Source organism: Triturus cristatus, chromosome 4_1, assembly GCF_964204655.1.
Source record: "Triturus cristatus chromosome 4_1, aTriCri1.1, whole genome shotgun sequence".
NCBI lineage: Eukaryota > Metazoa > Chordata > Amphibia > Caudata > Salamandridae > Triturus > Triturus cristatus.
In genome coordinates this window covers 139,700,867-139,724,222 of record NC_140585.1, presented here as the reverse complement: position 1 = coordinate 139,724,222, position 23,356 = coordinate 139,700,867, and the positions used below count along the sequence as shown (strand labels likewise).

Sequence of the window (23,356 nt, the reverse complement as noted above, 5' to 3'; positions counted from 1 at the left end):
ATTTAACCTGTGTCCTCAGTCTTACATGTATTCCACCTCTTCTCTGTGCATACAAAGTATGTGTTTGTTTGAAGCACTTCATTTTTGTGCAATGCATAATCTATTTACTTTCTACTAAAAAACGCTGCCCACGTACAAGATGTATGAACCCTAGTTGCAGGTGCAAGCAGGCTGGTCTGAGAAACCAGGCCATTTGCGAACACAAAATTGCTTTTTCTGATGTATTAAATCGAAGGTACATGAAATGGGTGTTTGGTTGTACCTTCAAATACCAAATTGTAGTGGTATGTAGAAATGTTTTTTCACCGTAATTTGGCCCAAAACAATCATACTTCACCACCATATCAGTGATTGTGGTAATCATTCCACAAAGATAAGTAGTCTCGTAAAAACCTGTTCCTCTTTGAGAATGTTTCAAAACAAACATTTTAATTACAGATATTGGTCCTATGGACCACTGCCTATTCAAATAAAATAACAATTAAACATATACATTTTGTTTTTTAAATGATCCTGTTTTCCTTTAATTAATAATATTAAGAACTACTTCTCCTTTTCCGCAGTTTCAAGCTCGTACTTTGTGGCCCAACTGAGCTTGAGCCTCTCACTCTTTCATGATGTACTGTTATATTGTCATTCTGATCTTTGAAAACAGTTGGGGATATAGCTCAGTGGTAGAGCATTTGACTCCAGATCAAGAGGTCCCTGGTTCAAATCCAGGTGTCCCCTGAACCTATTTTGGTTCTGGTGTTTGTAGCTAGGATCTTTCATAAAGTCCCTTTGGATCACCATTGACAGAGTCTGTGTTCAGTTGGATCTTATACTTTATTAGCATTACAGTGTCACTGCTCAAAACCTGGGAATAAATGCATTTTTACACAGGGCGTGGGAACTTTCTGAAACATCATTGATTTATTTTGGAATCCGGCTCTTCCTTTCACAGCTTCAAACAAAGAGAATGACTATGAAAACAATTGAAAACTTTGTTATACAGTTTGGTGCTTCCTTGTAGCGCACTAAAGAAATGGCATAGTATACTCGGCAGCGCTGCAGTCAATCTATTTCTCATTTAACATGTGTCCTCAGTCTTACATATATTCCTCCTCTCCTCTGTGCATACAAAATATGTGTTTGTTTAAAGCACTTCATTCTTGTGCAACGTAGAAACTATTTAATTTCTCCTTAAAACCTCTGCCTATGTGCAAAATGTATGAACCCTCGTTGCAGATGAAAAAAGGCTGGCTCGAAGACTCAGGTCATTTTCGAACACAAAATGGCCTTTTCTGATATATTAAATTGATGGTACTTGAAAGGGACATTTGGGTGTACCTTCCAAATACCAAATTGCAGTGGTATGTAGAAATGTTTTTCGTCCATCATTTGGCCCAAAACAATCATACTTCACCACCATCTCGGTGATTGTGGTAACCAATCCGCGAAAGGATAAGGAGTCCCGTAAAAACCTCTTCCCCTTTGAGAATGTTTCAAAACAAGCATTTTATGTACAGGCATTGGTCCTATGGACCACTGCCTGTTCAAATAAAATAACAATGAAACATATAAATATTTTTTTTAAACGATCCCGTTTTCCTTCAATAAATAATATTAAGAACTACTTCTCCTGTTCCACAGTTTCAAGCTTGTACTTTCCGGCCCAACTGAGCATGATGCTCACACTCTTTCATGAGGTACTGATATATTTTCATTCCGACTCTCACAAACAGGTGGGGATATAGCTCAGTGGTAGAGCATTTGACTGCAGATCAAGAGGTCCCTGGTTCAAATCCAGGTGTCCCCTTAGCCTGTTTTGGTTCTTGTGTTTGTAGCTGGGACTTTTCATAAAACCCCTTTGGATCATCATTGACAGAGTCAGTGTTCGCTTGGATCTTACACTTTAACAGCATTACAATGTCACTGCTCAAAACCTGAGAGTAAATGCATTTTTATAAAGGGCTCGGTATTCCGTATGGGAAATGTCTGAAAAAGCATTGATTTATTTTGGAATCTGGCTCTTCCTTTCACAGCACCAAACAAAGGGAATGGACTATGAAAGCAATTGACAACTTTGTTTTACAGTTTAGTGCTTCCTTCAATCGCACTACAGAAATTGCATAGAAAAGTGGGCAGCAATGCAGTCAATCTATTCCTCATTTAACCTGTGTCCTCAGTCTTACATGTATTCCACCTCTTCTCTGTGCATACAAAGTATGTGTTTGTTTGAAGCACTTCATTTTTGTGCAATGCATAATCTATTTACTTTCTACTAAAATACGCTGCCCACGTACAAGATGTACGAACCCTAGTTGCAGGTGCAAGCAGGCTGGTCTGAGAAACCAGGCCATTTGCGAACACAAAATAGCTTTTTTTGATGTATTAAATCGAAGGTACATGAAAGGGGTGTTTGGTTGTACCTTCAAATACCAAATTGTAGTGGTATGCAGAAATGTTTATTCACCGTAATTTGGCCCAAAACAATCATACTTCACCACCATATCAGTGATTGTGGTAATCAATCCACAAAGATAAGTAGTCTCGTAAAAACCTCTTCCCCTTTGAGAATGTTTCAAAACAAACATTTTAATTACAGATATTGGTCCTATGGACCACTGCCTATTCAAATAAAATAACAATTTAACATATACATTTTGTTTTTGAAATGATCCTGTTTTCCTTTAATTAATAATATTAAGAACTACTTCTCCTTTTCCACAGTTTCAAGCTCGTACTTTGTGGCCCAACTGAGCTTGAGCCTCTCACTCTTTCATGATGTACTGATATATTGTCATTCTGATCTTTGAAAACAGTTGGGGATATAGCTCAGTGGTAGAGCATTTGACTGCAGATCAAGAGGTCCCTGGTTCAAATCCGGGTGTCCCCTAAACCTATTTTGGTTTTGGTGTTTGTTGCTGGGATCTTTCATAAAGTCCCTATGGATCACCATTGACAGAGTCAGTGTTCAGTTGGATCTTATACTTTATTAGCATTACAGTGTCACTGCTCAAAACCTGGGAATAAATGCATTTTTACACAGGGCGTGGGAACTTTCTGAAACATCATTGATTTATTTTGGAATCCGGCTCTTCCTTTCACAGCTTCAAGCAAAGAGAATCACTATGAAAACAATTGAAAACTTTGTTATACAGTTTGGTGCTTCCTTGTAGCGCACTAAAGAAATGGCATAGTATACTCGGCAGCGCTGCAGTCAATCTTTTTCTCATTTAACCTGTGTCCTCAGTCTTACATATATTCCTCCTCTCCTCTGTGCATACAAAATATGTGTTTGTTTAAAGCACTTCATTCTTGTGCAACGTAGAAACTATTTAATTTCTCCTTAAAACCTCTGCCTACGTGCAAAATGTATGAACCCTCGTTGCAGATGAAAAAAGGCTGGCTCGAAGACTCAGGCCATTTTCGAACACAAAATGGCCTTTTCTGATATATTAAATTGATGGTACTTGAAAGGGACGTTTGGGTGTACCTTCCAAATACCAAATTGCAGTGGTATGTAGAAATGTTTTTCGTCCATCATTTGGCCCAAAACAATCATACTTCACCACCATCTCGGTGATTGTGGTAACCAATCCGCGAAAGGATAAGGCGTCCCGTAAAAACCTCTTCCCCTTTGAGAATGTTTCAAAACAAGCATTTTATGTACAGGCATTGGTCCTATGGACCACTGCCTGTTCAAATAAAATAACAATGAAACATATAAATATTTTTTTTAAACGATCCCGTTTTCCTTCAATAAATAATATTAAGAACTACTTCTCCTGTTCCACAGTTTCAAGCTTGTACTTTCCGGCCCAACTGAGCATGATGCTCACACTCTTTCCTGAGGTACTGATATATTTTCATTCCGACTCTCACAAACAGGTGGGGATATAGCTCAGTGGTAGAGCATTTGACTGCAGATCAAGAGGTCCCTGGTTCAAATCCAGGTGTCCCCTTGGCCTGTTTTGGTTCTTGTGTTTGTAGCTGGGACTTTTCATAAAACCCCTTTGGATCATCATTGACAGAGTCAGTGTTCGCTTGGATCTTACACTTTAACAGCATTACAATGTCACTGCTCAAAACCTGAGAGTAAATGCATTTTTATACAGGGCTCGGTATTCCGTATGGGAAATGTCTGAAAAAGCATTGATTTATTTTGGAATCTGGCTCTTCCTTTCACAGCACCAAACAAAAGGGAATGGACTATGAAAGCAATTGGCAACTTTGTTTTACAGTTCAGTGCTTCCTTCAATCGCACTACAGAAATTGCATAGAAAAGTGGGCAGCAATGCAGTCAATCTATTCCTCATTTAACATGTGTCCTCAGTCTTACATGTATTCCACCTCTTCTCTGTGCATACAAAGTATGTGTTTGTTTGAAGCACTTCATTTTTGTGCAATGCATAATCTATTTACTTTCTACTAAAATACGCTGCCCACGTATAAGATGTACGAACCCTAGTTGCAGGTGCAAGCAGGCTGGTCTGAGAAACCAGGCCATTTGCGAACACAAAATAGCTTTTTCTGATGTATTAAATCGAAGGTACATGAAAGGGGTGTTTGGTTGTACCTTCAAATACCAAATTGTAGTGGTATGCAGAAATGTTTTTTCACCGTAATTTGGCCCAAAACAATCATACTTCACCACCATATCAGTGATTGTGGTAATCATTCCACAAAGATAAGTAGTCTCGTAAAAACCTGTTCCTCTTTGAGAATGTTTCAAAACAAACATTTTAATTACAGATATTGGTCCTATGGACCACTGCCTATTCAAATAAAATAACAATTAAACATATACATTTTGTTTTTTAAATGATCCTGTTTTCCTTTAATTAATAATATTAAGAACTACTTCTCCTTTTCCACAGTTTCAAGCTCGTACTTTGTGGCCCAACTCAGCTTGAGCCTCTCACTCTTTCATGATGTACTGTTATATTGTCATTCTGATCTTTATAAACAGTTGGGGATATAGCTCAGTGGTAGAGCATTTGACTGCAGATCAAGAGGTCCCTGGTTTAAATCCGGGTGTCCCCTAAACCTATTTTGGTTCTGGTGTTTGTAGCTAGGATCTTTCATAAAGTCCCTTTGGATCACCATTGACAGAGTCAGTGTTCAGTTGGATCTTATACTTTATTAGCATTACAGTGTCACTGCTCAAAACCTGGGAATAAATGCATTTTTACACAGGGCGTGGGAACTTTCTGAAACATCATTGATTTATTTTGGAATCCGGCTCTTCCTTTCACAGCTTCAAACAAAGAGAATGACTATGAAAACAATTGAAAACTTTGTTATACAGTTTGGTGCTTTCTTGTAGCGCACTAAAGAAATGGCATAGTATACTCGGCAGCGCTGCAGTCAATCTATTTCTCATTTAACATGTGTCCTCAGTCTTACATATATTCCTCCTCTCCTCTGTGCATACAAAATATGTGTTTGTTTAAAGCACTTCATTCTTGTGCAACGTAGAAACTATTTAATTTCTCCTTAAAACCTCTGCCTACGTGCAAAATGTATGAACCCTCGTTGCAGATGAAAAAAGGCTGGCTCGAAGACTCAGGTCATTTTCGAACACAAAATGGCCTTTTCTGATATATTAAATTGATGGTACTTGAAAGGGACATTTGGGTGTACCTTCCAAATACCAAATTGCAGTGGTATGTAGAAATGTTTTTCGTCCATCATTTGGCCCAAAACAATCATACTTCACCATCATCTCGGTGATTGTGGTAACCAATCCGCGAAAGGATAAGGCGTCCCGTAAAAACCTCTTCCCCTTTGAGAATGTTTCAAAACAAGCATTTTATGTACAGGCATTGGTCCTATGGACCACTGCCTGTTCAAATAAAATAACAATGAAACATATAAATATTTTTTTTAAACGATCCCGTTTTCCTTCAAGAAATAATATTAAGAACAACTTCTCCTGTTCCACAGTTTCAAGCTTGTACTTTCCGGCCCAACTGAGCATGATGCTCACACTCTTTCATGAGGTACTGATATATTTTCATTCCGACTCTCACAATCAGGTGGGGATATAGCTCAGTGGTAGAGCATTTGACTGCAGATCAAGAGGTCCCTGGTTCAAATCCAGGTGTCCCCTTGGCCTGTTTTGGTTCTTGTGTTTGTAGCTGGGACTTTTCATAAAACCCCTTTGGATCATCATTGACAGAGTCAGTGTTCGCTTGGATCTTACACTTTAACAGCATTACAATGTCACTGCTCAAAACCTGAGAGTAAATGCATTTTTATACAGGGCTCGGTATTCCGTATGGGAAATGTCTGAAAAAGCATTGATTTATTTTGGAATCTGGCTCTTCCTTTCACAGCACCAAACAAAGGGAATGGACTATGAAAGCAATTGGCAACTTTGTTTTACAGTTTAGTGCTTCCTTCAATCGCACTACAGAAATTGCATAGAAAAGTGGGCAGCAATGCAGTCAATCTATTCCTCATTTAACCTGTGTCCTCAGTCTTACATGTATTCCACCTCTTCTCTGTGCATACAAAGTATGTGTTTGTTTGAAGCACTTCATTTTTGTGCAATGCATAATCTATTTACTTTCTACTAAAATACGCTGCCCACGTACAAGATGTACGAACCCTAGTTGCAGGTGCAAGCAGGCTGGTCTGAGAAACCAGGCCATTTGCGAACACACAATAGCTTTTTCTGATGCATTAAATCGAAGGTACATGAAAGGGGTGTTTGGTTGTACCTTCAAATACCAAATTGTAGTGGTATGCAGAAATGTTTTTTCACCGTAATTTGGCCCAAAACAATCATACTTCACCACCATATCAGTGATTGTGGTAATCATTCCACAAAGATAAGTAGTCTCGTAAAAACCTGTTCCTCTTTGAGAATGTTTCAAAACAAACATTTTAATTACAGATATTGGTCCTATGGACCACTGCCTATTCAAATAAAATAACAATTAAACATATACATTTTGTTTTTTAAATGATCCTGTTTTTCTTTAATTAATAATATTAAGAACTACTTCTCCTTTTCCACAGTTTCAAGCTCGTACTTTGTGGCCCAACTGAGCTTGAGCCTCTCACTCTTTCATGATGTACTGATATATTGTCATTCTGATCTTTGAAAACAGTTGGGGATATAGCTCAGTGGTAGAGCATTTGACTGCAGATCAAGAGGTCCCTGGTTCAACTCCGGGTGTCCCCTAAACCTATTTTGGTTTTGGTGTTTGTAGCTGGGATCTTTCATAAAGTCCCTATGGATCACCATTGACAGAGTCAGTGTTCAGTTGGATCTTATACTTTATTAGCATTACAGTGTCACTGCTCAAAACCTGGGAATAAATGCATTTTTACACAGGGCGTGGGAACTTTCTGAAACATCATTGATTTATTTGGGAATCCGGCTCTTCCTTTCACAGCTTCAAGCAAAGAGAATCACTATGAAAACAATTGAAAACTTTGTTATACAGTTTGGTGCTTCCTTGTAGCGCACTAAAGAAATGGCATAGTATACTCGGCAGCGCTGCAGTCAATCTATTTCTCATTTAACCTGTGTCCTCAGTCTTACATATATTCCTCCTCTCCTCTGTGCATACAAAATATGTGTTTGTTTAAAGCACTTCATTCTTGTGCAACGTAGAAACTATTTAATTTCTCCTTAAAACCTCTGCCTACGTGCAAAATGTATGAACCCTCGTTGCAGATGAAAAAAGGCTGGCTCGAAGACTCAGGCCATTTTCGAACACAAAATGGCCTTTTCTGATATATTAAATTGATGGTACTTGAAAGGGACGTTTGGGTGTACCTTCCAAATACCAAATTGCAGTGGTATGTAGAAATGTTTTTCGTCCATCATTTGGCCCAAAACAATCATACTTCACCACCATCTCGGTGATTGTGGTAACCAATCCGCGAAAGGATAAGGCGTCCCGTAAAAACCTCTTCCCCTTTGAGAATGTTTCAAAACAAGCATTTTATGTACAGGCATTGGTCCTATGGACCACTGCCTGTTCAAATAAAATAACAATGAAACATATAAATATATTTTTTAAACGATCCCGTTTTCCTTCAATAAATAATATTAAGAACTACTTCTCCTGTTCCACAGTTTCAAGCTTGTACTTTCCGGCCCAACTGAGCATTATGCTCACACTCTTTCATGAGGTACTGATATATTTTCATTCCGACTCACACAAACAGGTGGGGATATAGCTCAGTGGTAGAGCATTTGACTGCAGATCAAGAGGTCCCTGGTTCAAATCCAGGTGTCCCCTTGGCCTGTTTTGGTTCTTGTGTTTGTAGCTGGGACTTTTCATAAAACCCCTTTGGATCATCATTGACAGAGTCAGTGTTCGCTTGGATCTTACACTTTAATAGCATTACAATGTCACTGCTCAAAACCTGAGAGTAAATGCATTTTTATACAGGGCTCGGTATTTCGTATGGGAAATGTCTGAAAAAGCATTGATTTATTTTGGAATCTGGCTCTTCCTTTCACAGCACCAAACAAAGGGAATGGACTATGAAAGCAATTGACAACTTTGTTTTACAGTTTGGTGCTTCCTTCGATCGCACTACAGAAATTGCATAGAAAAGTGGGCAGAAATGCAGTCAATCTATTCCTCATTTAACCTGTGTCCTCAGTCTTACATGTATTCCACCTCTTCTCTGTGCATACAAAGTATGTGTTTGTTTGAAGCACTTCATTTTTGTGCAATGCATAATCTATTTACTTTCTACTAAAAAACGCTGCCCACGTACAAGATGTATGAACCCTAGTTGCAGGTGCAAGCAGGCTGGTCTGAGAAACCAGGCCATTTGCGAACACAAAATTGCTTTTTCTGATGTATTAAATCGAAGGTACATGAAATGGGTGTTTGGTTGTACCTTCAAATACCAAATTGTAGTGGTATGTAGAAATGTTTTTTCACCGTAATTTGGCCCAAAAGAATCATACTTCACCACCATATCAGTGATTGTGGTAATCATTCCACAAAGATAAGTAGTCTCGTAAAAACCTGTTCCTCTTTGAGAATGTTTCAAAACAAACATTTTAATTACAGATATTGGTCCTATGGACCACTGCCTATTCAAATAAAATAACAATTAAACATATACATTTTGTTTTTTAAATGATCCTGTTTTCCTTTAATTAATAATATTAAGAACTATTTCTCCTTTTCCACAGTTTCAAGCTCGTACTTTGTGGCCCAACTGAGCTTGAGCCTCTCACTCTTTCATGATGTACTGTTATATTGTCATTCTGATCTTTGAAAACAGTTGGGGATATAGCTCAGTGGTAGAGCATTTGACTGCAGATCAAGAGGTCCCTGGTTCAAATCCGGGTGTCCCCTAAACCTATTTTGGTTCTGGTGTTTGTAGCTAGGATATTTCATAAAGTCCCTTTGGATCACCATTGACAGAGTCTGTGTTCAGTTGGATCTTATACTTTATTAGCATTACAGTGTCACTGCTCAAAACCTGGGAATAAATGCATTTTTACACAGGGCGTGGGAACTTTCTGAAACATCATTGATTTATTTTGGAATCCGGCTCTTCCTTTCACAGCTTCAAACAAAGAGAATGACTATGAAAACAATTGAAAACTTTGTTATACAGTTTGGTGCTTCCTTGTAGCGCACTAAAGAAATGGCATAGTATACTCAGCAGCTCTGCAGTCAATCTATTTCTCATTTAACATGTGTCCTCAGTCTTACATATATTCCTCCTCTCCTCTGTGCATACAAAATATGTGTTTGTTTAAAGCACTTCATTCTTGTGCAACGTAGAAACTATTTAATTTCTCCTTAAAACCTCTGCCTACGTGCAAAATGTATGAACCCTCGTTGCAGATGAAAAAAGGCTGGCTCGAAGACTCAGGTCATTTTCGAACACAAAATGGCCTTTTCTGATATATTAAATTGATGGTACTTGAAAGGGACATTTGGGTGTACCTTCCAAATACCAAATTACAGTGGTATGTAGAAATGTTTTTCGTCCATCATTTGGCCCAAAACAATCATACTTCACCACCATCTCGGTGATTGTGGTAACCAATCCGCGAAAGGATAAGGAGTCCCGTAAAAACCTCTTCCCCTTTGAGAATGTTTCAAAACAAGCATTTTATGTACAGGCATTGGTCCTATGGACCACTGCCTGTTCAAATAAAATAACAATAAAACATATAAATATTTTTTTTAAACGATCCCGTTTTCCTTCAATAAATAATATTAAGAACTACTTCTCCTGTTCCACAGTTTCAATCTTGTACTTTCCGGCCCAACTGGGCATGATGCTCACACTCTTTCATGAGGTACTGATATATTTTCATTCCGACTCTCACAAACAGGTGGGGATATAGCTCAGTGGTAGAGCATTTGACTGCAGATCAAGAGGTCCCTGGTTCAAATCCAGGTGTCCCCTTGGCCTGTTTTGGTTCTTGTGTTTGTAGCTGGGACTTTTCATAAAACCCCTTTGGATCATCATTGACAGAGTCAGTGTTCGCTTGGATCTTATATTTTAACAGCATTACAATGTCACTGCTCAAAACCTGAGAGTAAATGCATTTTTATACAGGGCTCGGTATTCCGTATGGGAAATGTCTGAAAAAGCATTGATTTATTTTGGAATCTGGCTCTTCCTTTCACAGCACCAAACAAAGGGAATGGACTATGAAAGCAATTGGCAACTTTGTTTTACAGTTTAGTGCTTCCTTCAATCGCACTACAGAAATTGCATAGAAAAGTGGGCAGCAATGCAGTCAATATATTCCTCATTTAACCTGTGTCCTCAGTCTTACATGTATTCCACCTCTTCTCTGTGCATACAAAGTATGTGTTTGTTTGAAGCACTTAATTTTTGTGCAATGCATAATCTATTTACTTTCTACTAAAATACGCTGCCCACGTACAAGATGTACGAACCCTAGTTGCAGGTGCAAGCAGGCTGGTCTGAGAAACCAGGCCATTTGCGAACACAAAATAGCTTTTTCTGATGTATTAAATCGAAGGTACATGAAAGGGGTGTTTGGTTGTACCTTCAAATACTAAATTGTAGTGGTATGCAGAAATGTTTTTTCACCGTAATTTGGCCCAAAACAATCATACTTCACCACCATATCAGTGATTGTGGTAATCAATCCACAAAGATAAGTAGTCTCGTAAAAACCTCTTCCCCTTTGAGAATGTTTCAAAACAAAAATTTTAATTACAGATATTGGTCCTATGGACCACTGCCTATTCAAATAAAATAACAATTAAACATATACATTTTGTTTTTTAAATGATCCTGTTGTCCTTTAATTAATAATATTAAGAACTACTTCTCCTTTTCCACAGTTTCAAGCTCGTACTTTGTGGCCCAACTGAGCTTGAGCCTCTCACTCTTTCATGATGTACTGTTATATTGTCATTCTGATCTTTATAAACAGTTGGGGATATAGCTCAGTGGTAGAGCATTTGACTGCAGATCAAGAGGTCCCTGGTTTAAATCCGGGTGTCCCCTAAACCTATCTTGGTTCTGGTGTTTGTAGCTAGGATCTTTCATAAAGTCCCTTTGGATCACCCTTGACAGAGTCAGTGTTCAGTTGGATCTTATACTTTATTAGCATTACAGTGTCACTGCTCAAAACCTGGGAATAAATGCATTTTTACACAGGGCGTGGGAACTTTCTGAAACATCATTGATTTATTTTGGAATCCGGCTCTTCCTTTCACAGCTTCAAACAAAGAGAATGACTATGAAAACAATTGAAAACTTTGTTATACAGTTTGGTGCTTTCTTGTAGCGCACTAAAGAAATGGCATAGTATACTCGGCAGCGCTGCAGTCAATCTATTTCTCATTTAACATGTGTCCTCAGTCTTACATATATTCCTTCTCTCCTCTGTGCATACAAAATATGTGTTTGTTTAAAGCACTTCATTCTTGTGCAACGTAGAAACTATTTAATTTCTCCTTAAAACCTCTGCCTACGTGCAAAATGTATGAACCCTCGTTGCAGATGAAAAAAGGCTGGCTCGAAGACTCAGGTCATTTTCGAACACAAAATGGCCTTTTCTGATATATTAAATTGATGGTACTTGAAAGGGACATTTGGGTGTACCTTCCAAATACCAAATTGCAGTGGTATGTAGAAATGTTTTTCGTCCATCATTTGGCCCAAAACAATCATACTTCACCATCATCTCGGTGATTGTGGTAACCAATCCGCGAAAGGATAAGGCGTCCCGTAAAAACCTCTTCCCCTTTGAGAATGTTTCAAAACAAGCATTTTATGTACAGGCATTGGTCCTATGGACCACTGCCTGTTCAAATAAAATAACAATGAAACATATAAATATTTTTTTTAAACGATCCCGTTTTCCTTCAAGAAATAATATTAGGAACTACTTCTCCTGTTCCACAGTTTCAAGCTTGTACTTTCCGGCCCAACTGAGCATGATGCTCACACTCTTTCATGAGGTACTGATATATTTTCATTCCGACTCTCACAAACAGGTGGGGATATAGCTCAGTGGTAGAACATTTGACTGCAGATCAAGAGGTCCCTGGTTCAAATCCAGGTGTCCCCTTGGCCTGTTTTGGTTCTTGTGTTTGTAGCTGGGACTTTTCATAAAACCCCTTTGGATCATCATTGACAGAGTCAGTGTTCGCTTGGATCTTACACTTTAACAGCATTACAATGTCACTGCTCAAAACCTGAGAGTAAATGCATTTTTATACAGGGCTCGGTATTCCGTATGGGAAATGTCTGAAAAAGCATTGATTTATTTTGGAATCTGGCTCTTCCTTTCACAGCACCAAACAAAGGGAATGGACTATGAAAGCAATTGGCAACTTTGTTTTACAGTTTAGTGCTTCCTTCAATCGCACTACAGAAATTGCATAGAAAAGTGGGCAGCAATGCAGTCAATCTATTCCTCATTTAACCTGTGTCCCCAGTCTTACATGTATTCCACCTCTTCTCTGTGCATACAAAGTATGTGTTTGTTTGAAGCACTTCATTTTTGTGCAATGCATAATCTATTTACTTTCTACTAAAATACGCTGCCCACGTACAAGATGTACGAACCCTAGTTGCAGGTGCAAGCAGGCTGGTCTGAGAAACCAGGCCATTTGCGAACACACAATAGCTTTTTCTGATGTATTAAATCGAAGGTACATGAAAGGGGTGTTTGGTTGTACCTTCAAATACCAAATTGTAGTGGTATGCAGAAATGTTTTTTCACCGTAATTTGGCCCAAAACAATCATACTTCACCACCATATCAGTGATTGTGGTAATCATTCCACAAAGATAAGTAGTCTCGTAAAAACCTGTTCCTCTTTGAGAATGTTTCAAAACAAACATTTTAATTACAGATATTGGTCCTATGGACCACTGCCTATTCAAATAAAATAACAATTAAACATATACATTTTGTTTTTTAAATGATCCTGTTTTTCTTTAATTAATAATATTAAGAACTACTTCTCCTTTTCCACAGTTTCAAGCTCGTACTTTGTGGCCCAACTGAGCTTGAGCCTCTCACTCTTTCATGATGTACTGATATATTGTCATTCTGATCTTTGAAAACAGTTGGGGATATAGCTCAGTGGTAGAGCATTTGACTGCAGATCAAGAGGTCCCTGGTTCAACTCCGGGTGTCCCCTAAACCTATTTTGGTTTTGGTGTTTGTAGCTGGGATCTTTCATAAAGTCCCTATGGATCACCATTGACAGAGTCAGTGTTCAGTTGGATCTTATACTTTATTAGCATTACAGTGTCACTGCTCAAAACCTGGGAATAAATGCATTTTTACACAGGGCGTGGGAACTTTCTGAAACATCATTGATTTATTTTGGAATCCGGCTCTTCCTTTCACAGCTTCAAGCAAAGAGAATCACTATGAAAACAATTGAAAACTTTGTTATACAGTTTGGTGCTTCCTTGTAGCGCACTAAAGAAATGGCATAGTATACTCGGCAGCGCTGCAGTCAATCTATTTCTCATTTAACCTGTGTCCTCAGTCTTACATATATTCCTCCTCTCCTCTGTGCATACAAAATATGTGTTTGTTTAAAGCACTTCATTCTTGTGCAACGTAGAAACTATTTAATTTCTCCTTAAAACCTCTGCCTACGTGCAAAATGTATGAACCCTCGTTGCAGATGAAAAAAGGCTGGCTCGAAGACTCAGGCCATTTTCGAACACAAAATGGCCTTTTCTGATATATTAAATTGATGGTACTTGAAAGGGACGTTTGGGTGTACCTTCCAAATACCAAATTGCAGTGGTATGTAGAAATGTTTTTCGTCCATCATTTGGCCCAAAACAATCATACTTCACCACCATCTCGGTGATTGTGGTAACCAATCCGCGAAAGGATAAGGCGTCCCGTAAAAACCTCTTCCCCTTTGAGAATGTTTCAAAACAAGCATTTTATGTACAGGCATTGGTCCTATGGACCACTGCCTGTTCAAATAAAATAACAATGAAACATATAAATATTTTTTTTAAACGATCCCGTTTTCCTTCAATAAATAATATTAAGAACTACTTCTCCTGTTCCACAGTTTCAAGCTTGTACTTTCCGGCCCAACTGAGCATTATGCTCACACTCTTTCATGAGGTACTGATATATTTTCATTCCGACTCACACAAACAGGTGGGGATATAGCTCAGTGGTAGAGCATTTGACTGCAGATCAAGAGGTCCCTGGTTCAAATCCAGGTGTCCCCTTGGCCTGTTTTGGTTCTTGTGTTTGTAGCTGGGACTTTTCATAAAACCCCTTTGGATCATCATTGACAGAGTCAGTGTTCGCTTGGATCTTACACTTTAATAGCATTACAATGTCACTGCTCAAAACCTGAGAGTAAATGCATTTTTATACAGGGCTCGGTATTTCGTATGGGAAATGTCTGAAAAAGCATTGATTTATTTTGGAATCTGGCTCTTCCTTTCACAGCACCAAACAAAGGGAATGGACTATGAAAGCAATTGACAACTTTGTTTTACAGTTTGGTGCTTCCTTCGATCGCACTACAGAAATTGCATAGAAAAGTGGGCAGAAATGCAGTCAATCTATTTCTCATTTAACCTGTGTCCTCAGTCTTACATGTATTCCACCTCTTCTCTGTGCATACAAAGTATGTGTTTGTTTGAAGCACTTCATTTTTGTGCAATGCATAATCTATTTACTTTCTACTAAAAAACGCTGCCCACGTACAAGATGTATGAACCCTAGTTGCAGGTGCAAGCAGGCTGGTCTGAGAAACCAGGCCATTTGCGAACACAAAATTGCTTTTTCTGATGTATTAAATCGAAGGTACATGAAATGGGTGTTTGGTTGTACCTTCAAATACCAAATTGTAGTGGTATGTAGAAATGTTTTTTCACCGTAATTTGGCCCAAAAGAATCATACTTCACCACCATATCAGTGATTGTGGTAATCATTCCACAAAGATAAGTAGTCTCGTAAAAACCTGTTCCTCTTTGAGAATGTTTCAAAACAAACATTTTAATTACAGATATTGGTCCTATGGACCACTGCCTATTCAAATAAAATAACAATTAAACATATACATTTTGTTTTTTAAATGATCCTGTTTTCCTTTAATTAATAATATTAAGAACTATTTCTCCTTTTCCACAGTTTCAAGCTCGTACTTTGTGGCCCAACTGAGCTTGAGCCTCTCACTCTTTCATGATGTACTGTTATATTGTCATTCTGATCTTTGAAAACAGTTGGGGATATAGCTCAGTGGTAGAGCATTTGACTGCAGATCAAGAGGTCCCTGGTTCAAATCCGGGTGTCCCCTAAACCTATTTTGGTTCTGGTGTTTGTAGCTAGGATCTTTCATAAAGTCCCTTTGGATCACCATTGACAGAGTCTGTGTTCAGTTGGATCTTATACTTTATTAGCATTACAGTGTCACTGCTCAAAACCTGGGAATAAATGCATTTTTACACAGGGCGTGGGAACTTTCTGAAACATCATTGATTTATTTTGGAATCCGGCTCTTCCTTTCACAGCTTCAAACAAAGAGAATGACTATGAAAACAATTGAAAACTTTGTTATACAGTTTGGTGCTTCCTTGTAGCGCACTAAAGAAATGGCATAGTATACTCAGCAGCTCTGCAGTCAATCTATTTCTCATTTAACATGTGTCCTCAGTCTTACATATATTCCTCCTCTCCTCTGTGCATACAAAATATGTGTTTGTTTAAAGCACTTCATTCTTGTGCAACGTAGAAACTATTTAATTTCTCCTTAAAACCTCTGCCTACGTGCAAAATGTATGAACCCTCGTTGCAGATGAAAAAAGGCTGGCTCGAAGACTCAGGTCATTTTCGAACACAAAATGGCCTTTTCTGATATATTAAATTGATGGTACTTGAAAGGGACATTTGGGTGTACCTTCCAAATACCAAATTACAGTGGTATGTAGAAATGTTTTTCGTCCATCATTTGGCCCAAAACAATCATACTTCACCACCATCTCGGTGATTGTGGTAACCAATCCGCGAAAGGATAAGGAGTCCCGTAAAAACCTCTTCCCCTTTGAGAATGTTTCAAAACAAGCATTTTATGTACAGGCATTGGTCCTATGGACCACTGCCTGTTCAAATAAAATAACAATGAAACATATAAATATTTTTTTTAAACGATCCCGTTTTCCTTCAATAAATAATATTAAGAACTACTTCTCCTGTTCCACAGTTTCAATCTTGTACTTTCCGGCCCAACTGGGCATGATGCTCACACTCTTTCATGAGGTACTGATATATTTTCATTCCGACTCTCACAAACAGGTGGGGATATAGCTCAGTGGTAGAGCATTTGACTGCAGATCAAGAGGTCCCTGGTTCAAATCCAGGTGTCCCCTTGGCCTGTTTTGGTTCTTGTGTTTGTAGCTGGGACTTTTCATAAAACCCCTTTGGATCATCATTGACAGAGTCAGTGTTCGCTTGGATCCTACACTTTAACAGCATTACAATGTCACTGCTCAAAACCTGAGAGTAAATGCATTTTTATACAGGGCTCGGTATTCCGTATGGGAAATGTCTGAAAAAGCATTGATTTATTTTGGAATCTGGCTCTTCCTTTCACAGCACCAAACAAAGGGAATGGACTATGAAAGCAATTGGCAACTTTGTTTTACAGTTTAGTGCTTCCTTCAATCGCACTACAGAAATTGCATAGAAAAGTGGGCAGCAATGCAGTCAATATATTCCTCATTTAACCTGTGTCCTCAGTCTTACATGTATTCCACCTCTTCTCTGTGCATACAAAGTATGTGTTTGTTTGAAGCACTTCATTTTTGTGCAATGCATAATCTATTTACTTTCTACTAAAATACGCTGCCCACGTACAAGATGTACGAACCCTAGTTGCAGGTGCAAGCAGGCTGGTCTGAGAAACCAGGCCATTTGCGAACACAAAATAGCTTTTTCTGATGTATTAAATCGAAGGTACATGAAAGGGGTGTTTGGATGTACCTTCAAATACCAAATTGTAGTGGTATGCAGAAATGTTTTTTCACCGTAATTTGGCCCAAAACAATAATACTTCACCACCATATCAGTGATTGTGGTAATCAATCCACAAAGATAAGTAGTCTCGTAAAAACCTCTTCCCCTTTGAGAATGTTTCAAAACAAACATTTTAATTAGAGATATTGGTCCTATGGACCACTGCCTATTCAAATAAAATAACAATTAAACATATACATTTTGTTTTTTAAATGATCCTGTTTTCCTTTAATTAATAATATTAAGAACTACTTCTCCTTTTCCACAGTTTCAAGCTCGTACTTTGTGGCCCAACTGAGCTTGAGCCTCTCACTCTTTCATGATGTACTGATATATTGTCATTCTGATCTTTGAAAACAGTTGGGGATATAGCTCAGTGGTAGAGCATTTGACTGCAGATCAAGAGGTCCCTGGTTCAAATCCGGGTGTCCCCTAAACCTATTTTGGTTTTGGTGTTTGTAGCTGGGATCTTTCATAAAGTCCCTGTGGATCACCATTGACAGAGTCAGTGTTCAGTTGGATCTTATACTTTATTAGCATTACAGTGTCACTTCTCAAAACCTGGGAATAAATGCATTTTTACACAGGGCGTGGGAACTTTCTGAAACATCATTGATTTATTTTGGAATCCGGCTCTTCCTTTCACAGCTTCAAGCAAAGAGAATCACTATGAAAACAATTGAAAACTTTGTTATACAGTTTGGTGCTTCCTTGTAGCGCACTAAAGAAATGGCATAGTATACTCGGCAGCGCTGCAGTCAATCTATTTCTCATTTAACCTGTGTCCTCAGTCTTACATATATTCCTCCTCTCCTCTGTGCATACAAAATATGTGTTTGTTTAAAGCACTTCATTCTTGTGCAACGTAGAAACTATTTAATTTCTCCTTAAAACCTCTGCCTACGTGCAAAATGTATGAACCCTCGTTGCAGATGAAAAAAGGCTGGCTCGAAGACTCAGGCCATTTTTGAACACAAAATGGCCTTTTCTGATATATTAAATTGATGGTACTTGAAAGGGACGTTTGGGTGTACCTTCCAAATACCAAATTGCAGTGGTATGTAGAAATGTTTTTCGTCCATCATTTGGCCCAAAACAATCATACTTCACCACCATCTCGGTGATTGTGGTAACCAATCCGCGAAAGGATAAGGCGTCCCGTAAAAACCTCTTCCCCTTTGAGAATGTTTCAAAACAAGCATTTTATGTACAGGCATTGGTCCTATGGACCACTGCCTGTTCAAATAAAATAACAATGAAACATATAAATATTTTTTTTAAACGATCCCGTTTTCCTTCAATAAATAATATTAAGAACTACTTCTCCTGTTCCACAGTTTCAAGCTTGTACTTTCCGGCCCAACTGAGCATGATGCTCACACTCTTTCATGAGGTACTGATATATTTTCATTCCGACTCTCACAAACAGGTGGGGATATAGCTCAGTGGTAGAGCATTTGACTGCAGATCAAGAGGTCCCTTGTTCAAATTCAGGTGTCCCCTTGGCCTGTTTTGGTTCTTGTGTTTGTAGCTGGGACTTTTCATAAAACCCCTTTGGATCATCATTGACAGAGTCAGTGTTCGCTTGGATCTTACACTTTAACAGCATTACAATGTCACTGCTCAAAACCTGAGAGTAAATGCATTTTTATACAGGGCTCGGTATTCCGTATGGGAAATGTCTGAAAAAGCATTGATTTATTTTGGAATCTGGCTCTTCCTTTCACAGCACCAAACAAAGGGAATGGACTATGAAAGCAATTGGCAACTTTGTTTTACAGTTTAGTGCTTCCTTCAATCGCACTACAGAAATTGCATAGAAAAGTGGGCAGCAATGCAGTCAATCTATTCCTCATTTAACCTGTGTCCTCAGTCTTACGTGTATTCCACCTCTTCTCTGTGCATACAAAGTATGTGTTTGTTTGAAGCACTTAATTTTTGTGCAATGCATAATCTATTTACTTTCTACTAAAATACGCTGCCCACGTACAAGATGTACGAACCCTAGTTGCAGGTGCAAGCAGGCTGGTCTGAGAAACCAGGCCATTTGCGAACACAAAATAGCTTTTTCTGATGTATTAAATCGAAGGTACATGAAAGGGGTGTTTGGTTGTACCTTCAAATACTAAATTGTAGTGGTATGCAGAAATGTTTTTTCACCGTAATTTGGCCCAAAACAATCATACTTCACCACCATATCAGTGATTGTGGTAATCAATCCACAAAGATAAGTAGTCTCGTAAAAACCTCTTCCCCTTTGAGAATGTTTCAAAACAAAAATTTTAATTACAGATATTGGTCCTATGGACCACTGCCTATTCAAATAAAATAACAATTAAACATATACATTTTGTTTTTTAAATGATCCTGTTTTCCTTTAATTAATAATATTAAGAACTACTTCTCCTTTTCCACAGTTTCAAGCTCGTACTTTGTGGCCCAACTGAGCTTGAGCCTCTCACTCTTTCATGATGTACTGATATATTGTCATTCTGATCTTTGAAAACAGTTGGGGATATAGCTCAGTGGTAGAGCATTTGACTGCAGATCAAGAGGTCCCTGGTTCAAATCCGGGTGTCCCCTAAACCTATTTTGGTTTTGGTGTTTGTAGCTGGGATCTTTCATAAAGTCCCTATGGATCACCATTGACAGAGTCAGTGTTCAGTTGGATCTTATACTTTATTAGCATTACAGTGTCACTGCTCAAAACCTGGGAATAAATGCATTTTTACACAGGGCGTGGGAACTTTCTGAAACATCATTGATTTATTTGGGAATCCGGCTCTTCCTTTCACAGCTTCAAGCAAAGAGAATCACTATGAAAACAATTGAAAACTTTGTTATACAGTTTGGTGCTTCCTTGTAGCGCACTAAAGAAATGGCATAGTATACTCGGCAGCGCTGCAGTCAATCTATTTCTCATTTAACCTGTGTCCTCAGTCTTACATATATTCCTCCTCTCCTCTGTGCATACAAAATATGTGTTTGTTTAAAGCACTTCATTCTTGTGCAACGTAGAAACTATTTAATTTCTCCTTAAAACCTCTGCCTACGTGCAAAATGTATGAACCCTCGTTGCAGATGAAAAAAGGCTGGCTCGAAGACTCAGGCCATTTTCGAACACAAAATGGCCTTTTCTGATATATTAAATTGATGGTACTTGAAAGGGACGTTTGGGTGTACCTTCCAAATACCAAATTGCAGTGGTATGTAGAAATGTTTTTGGGCCATCATTTGGCCCAAAACAATCATACTTCACCACCATCTCGGTGATTGTGGTAACCAATCCGCGAAAGGATAAGGCGTCCCGTAAAAACCTCTTCCCCTTTGAGAATGTTTCAAAACAAGCATTTTATGTACAGGCATTGGTCCTATGGACCACTGCCTGTTCAAATAAAATAACAATGAAACATATAAATATATTTTTTAAACGATCCCGTTTTCCTTCAATAAATAATATTAAGAACTACTTCTCCTGTTCCACAGTTTCAAGCTTGTACTTTCCGGCCCAACTGAGCATGATGCTCACACTCTTTCATGAGGTACTGATATATTTTCATTCCGACTCTCACAAACAGGTGGGGATATAGCTCAGTGGTAGAGCATATTACTGCAGATCAAGAGGTCCCTGGTTCAAACCCAGGTGTCCCCTTGGCCTGTTTTGGTTCTTGTGTTTGTAGCTGGGACTTTTCATAAAACCCCTTTGGATCATCATTGACAGAGTCAGTGTTCGCTTGGATCTTACACTTTAACAGCATTACAATGTCACTGCTCAAAACCTGAGAGTAAATGCATTTTTATACAGGGCTCGGTATTCCGTATGGGAAATGTCTGAAAAAGCATTGATTTATTTTGGAATCTGGCTCTTCCTTTCACAGCACCAAACAAAGGGAATGGACTATGAAAGCAATTGAAAACTTTGTTTTACAGTTTGGTGCTTCCTTCGATCGCACTACAGAAATTGCATAGAAAAGTGGGCAGAAATGCAGTCAATCTATTCCTCATTTAACCTGTGTCCTCAGTCTTACATGTATTCCACCTCTTCTCTGTGCATACAAAGTATGTGTTTGTTTGAAGCACTTCATTTTTGTGCAATGCATAATCTATTTACTTTCTACTAAAAAACGCTGCCCACGTACAAGATGTATGAACCCTAGTTGCAGGTGCAAGCAGGCTGGTCTGAGAAACCAGGCCATTTGCGAACACAAAATTGCTTTTTCTGATGTATTAAATCGAAGGTACATGAAATGGGTGTTTGGTTGTACCTTCAAATACCAAATTGTAGTGGTATGTAGAAATGTTTTTTCACCGTAATTTGGCCCAAAACAATCATACTTCACCACCATATCAGTGATTGTGGTAATCATTCCACAAAGATAAGTAGTCTCGTAAAAACCTGTTCCTCTTTGAGAATGTTTCAAAACAAACATTTTAATTACAGATATTGGTCCTATGGACCACTGCCTATTCAAATAAAATAACAATTAAACATATACATTTTGTTTTTTAAATGATCCTGTTTTCCTTTAATTAATAATATTAAGAACTACTTCTCCTTTTCCACCTTTTCAAGCTCGTACTTTGTGGCCCAACTGAGCTTGAGCCTCTCACTCTTTCATGATGTACTGTTATATTGTCATTCTGATCTTTGAAAACAGTTGGGGATATAGCTCAGTGGTAGAGCATTTGACTGCAGATCAAGAGGTCCCTGGTTCAAATCCGGGTGTCCCCTAAACCTATTTTGGTTCTGGTGTTTGTAGCTAGGATCTTTCATAAAGTCCCTTTGGATCACCATTGACAGAGTCAGTGTTCAGTTGGATTTATACTTTATTAGCATTATAGTGTCACTGCTCAAAACCTGGGAATAAATGCATTTTTACACAGGGCGTGGGAACTTTCTGAAACATCATTGATTTATTTTGGAATCCGGCTCTTCCTTTCACAGCTTCAAACAAAGAGAATGACTATGAAAACAATTGAAAACTTTGTTATACAGTTTGGTGCTTCCTTGTAGCGCACTAAAGAAATGGCATAGTATACTCGGCAGCGCTGCAGTCAATCTATTTCTCATTTAACCTGTGTCCTCAGTCTTACATATATTCCTCCTCTCCTCTGTGCATACAAAATATGTGTTTGTTTAAAGCATTCATTCTTGTGCAACGTAGAAACTATTTAATTTCTCCTTAAAACCTCTGCCTACGTGCAAAATGTATGAACCCTCGTTGCAGATGAAAAAAGGCTGGCTCGAAGACTCAGGCCATTTTCGAACACAAAATGGCCTTTTCTGATATATTAAATTGATGGTACTTGAAAGGGACGTTTGGGTGTACCTTCCAAATACCAAATTGCAGTGGTATGTAGAAATGTTTTTCGTCCATCATTTGGCCCAAAACAATCATACTTCACCACCATCTCGGTGATTGTGGTAACCAATCCGCGAAAGGATAAGGCGTCCCGTAAAAACCTCTTCCCCTTTGAGAATGTTTCAAAACAAGCATTTTATGTACAGGCATTGGTCCTATGGACCACTGCCTGTTCAAATAAAATAACAATGAAACATATAAATATATTTTTTAAACGATCCCGTTTTCCTTCAATAAATAATATTAAGAACTACTTCTCCTGTTCCACAGTTTCAAGCTTGTACTTTCCGGCCCAACTGAGCATGATGCTCACACTCTTTCATGAGGTACTGATATATTTTCATTCCGACTCGCACAAACAGGTGGGGGTATAGCTCAGTGGTAGAGCATTTGACTGCAGATCAAGAGGTCCCTGGTTCAAATCCAGGTGTCCCCTTGGCCTGTTTTGGTTCTTGTGTTTGTAGCTGGGACTTTTCATAAAACCCCTTTGGATCATCATTGACAG

General features: G+C 38.5%; 20 non-coding genes across 20 annotated transcripts; all 20 read left to right on the top strand.

Annotated features, from left to right (window-relative positions):
* Positions 1-657: 657 nt before the first annotated feature.
* Positions 658-729, top strand: TRNAW-CCA (transfer RNA tryptophan (anticodon CCA)). The gene has a single exon. It is a non-coding gene; the product is annotated as a tRNA-Trp (tRNA).
* A 997-nt stretch (positions 730-1,726) lies between these two features.
* On the top strand, positions 1,727-1,798 carry TRNAC-GCA (transfer RNA cysteine (anticodon GCA)). The gene has a single exon. It is a non-coding gene; the product is annotated as a tRNA-Cys (tRNA).
* A 1,008-nt stretch (positions 1,799-2,806) lies between these two features.
* On the top strand, positions 2,807-2,878 carry TRNAC-GCA (transfer RNA cysteine (anticodon GCA)). The gene has a single exon. It is a non-coding gene; the product is annotated as a tRNA-Cys (tRNA).
* Positions 2,879-3,875: 997 nt separating this feature from the next.
* TRNAC-GCA (transfer RNA cysteine (anticodon GCA)) lies at positions 3,876-3,947 on the top strand. The gene has a single exon. It is a non-coding gene; the product is annotated as a tRNA-Cys (tRNA).
* A 1,009-nt stretch (positions 3,948-4,956) lies between these two features.
* TRNAC-GCA (transfer RNA cysteine (anticodon GCA)) lies at positions 4,957-5,028 on the top strand. The gene has a single exon. It is a non-coding gene; the product is annotated as a tRNA-Cys (tRNA).
* A 997-nt stretch (positions 5,029-6,025) lies between these two features.
* On the top strand, positions 6,026-6,097 carry TRNAC-GCA (transfer RNA cysteine (anticodon GCA)). The gene has a single exon. It is a non-coding gene; the product is annotated as a tRNA-Cys (tRNA).
* A 1,008-nt stretch (positions 6,098-7,105) lies between these two features.
* TRNAC-GCA (transfer RNA cysteine (anticodon GCA)) lies at positions 7,106-7,177 on the top strand. Its single transcript has one exon. It is a non-coding gene; the product is annotated as a tRNA-Cys (tRNA).
* A 997-nt stretch (positions 7,178-8,174) lies between these two features.
* TRNAC-GCA (transfer RNA cysteine (anticodon GCA)) lies at positions 8,175-8,246 on the top strand. Its single transcript has one exon. It is a non-coding gene; the product is annotated as a tRNA-Cys (tRNA).
* Positions 8,247-9,254: 1,008 nt separating this feature from the next.
* Positions 9,255-9,326, top strand: TRNAC-GCA (transfer RNA cysteine (anticodon GCA)). The gene has a single exon. It is a non-coding gene; the product is annotated as a tRNA-Cys (tRNA).
* A 997-nt stretch (positions 9,327-10,323) lies between these two features.
* TRNAC-GCA (transfer RNA cysteine (anticodon GCA)) lies at positions 10,324-10,395 on the top strand. The gene has a single exon. It is a non-coding gene; the product is annotated as a tRNA-Cys (tRNA).
* Positions 10,396-11,403: 1,008 nt separating this feature from the next.
* On the top strand, positions 11,404-11,475 carry TRNAC-GCA (transfer RNA cysteine (anticodon GCA)). The gene has a single exon. It is a non-coding gene; the product is annotated as a tRNA-Cys (tRNA).
* Positions 11,476-12,472: 997 nt separating this feature from the next.
* Positions 12,473-12,544, top strand: TRNAC-GCA (transfer RNA cysteine (anticodon GCA)). Its single transcript has one exon. It is a non-coding gene; the product is annotated as a tRNA-Cys (tRNA).
* A 1,008-nt stretch (positions 12,545-13,552) lies between these two features.
* On the top strand, positions 13,553-13,624 carry TRNAC-GCA (transfer RNA cysteine (anticodon GCA)). Its single transcript has one exon. It is a non-coding gene; the product is annotated as a tRNA-Cys (tRNA).
* A 997-nt stretch (positions 13,625-14,621) lies between these two features.
* Positions 14,622-14,693, top strand: TRNAC-GCA (transfer RNA cysteine (anticodon GCA)). Its single transcript has one exon. It is a non-coding gene; the product is annotated as a tRNA-Cys (tRNA).
* A 1,008-nt stretch (positions 14,694-15,701) lies between these two features.
* Positions 15,702-15,773, top strand: TRNAC-GCA (transfer RNA cysteine (anticodon GCA)). Its single transcript has one exon. It is a non-coding gene; the product is annotated as a tRNA-Cys (tRNA).
* Positions 15,774-16,770: 997 nt separating this feature from the next.
* TRNAC-GCA (transfer RNA cysteine (anticodon GCA)) lies at positions 16,771-16,842 on the top strand. Its single transcript has one exon. It is a non-coding gene; the product is annotated as a tRNA-Cys (tRNA).
* Positions 16,843-17,850: 1,008 nt separating this feature from the next.
* Positions 17,851-17,922, top strand: TRNAC-GCA (transfer RNA cysteine (anticodon GCA)). Its single transcript has one exon. It is a non-coding gene; the product is annotated as a tRNA-Cys (tRNA).
* A 2,077-nt stretch (positions 17,923-19,999) lies between these two features.
* On the top strand, positions 20,000-20,071 carry TRNAC-GCA (transfer RNA cysteine (anticodon GCA)). The gene has a single exon. It is a non-coding gene; the product is annotated as a tRNA-Cys (tRNA).
* A 2,077-nt stretch (positions 20,072-22,148) lies between these two features.
* TRNAC-GCA (transfer RNA cysteine (anticodon GCA)) lies at positions 22,149-22,220 on the top strand. The gene has a single exon. It is a non-coding gene; the product is annotated as a tRNA-Cys (tRNA).
* Positions 22,221-23,215: 995 nt separating this feature from the next.
* On the top strand, positions 23,216-23,287 carry TRNAC-GCA (transfer RNA cysteine (anticodon GCA)). The gene has a single exon. It is a non-coding gene; the product is annotated as a tRNA-Cys (tRNA).
* Positions 23,288-23,356: the final 69 nt, after the last annotated feature.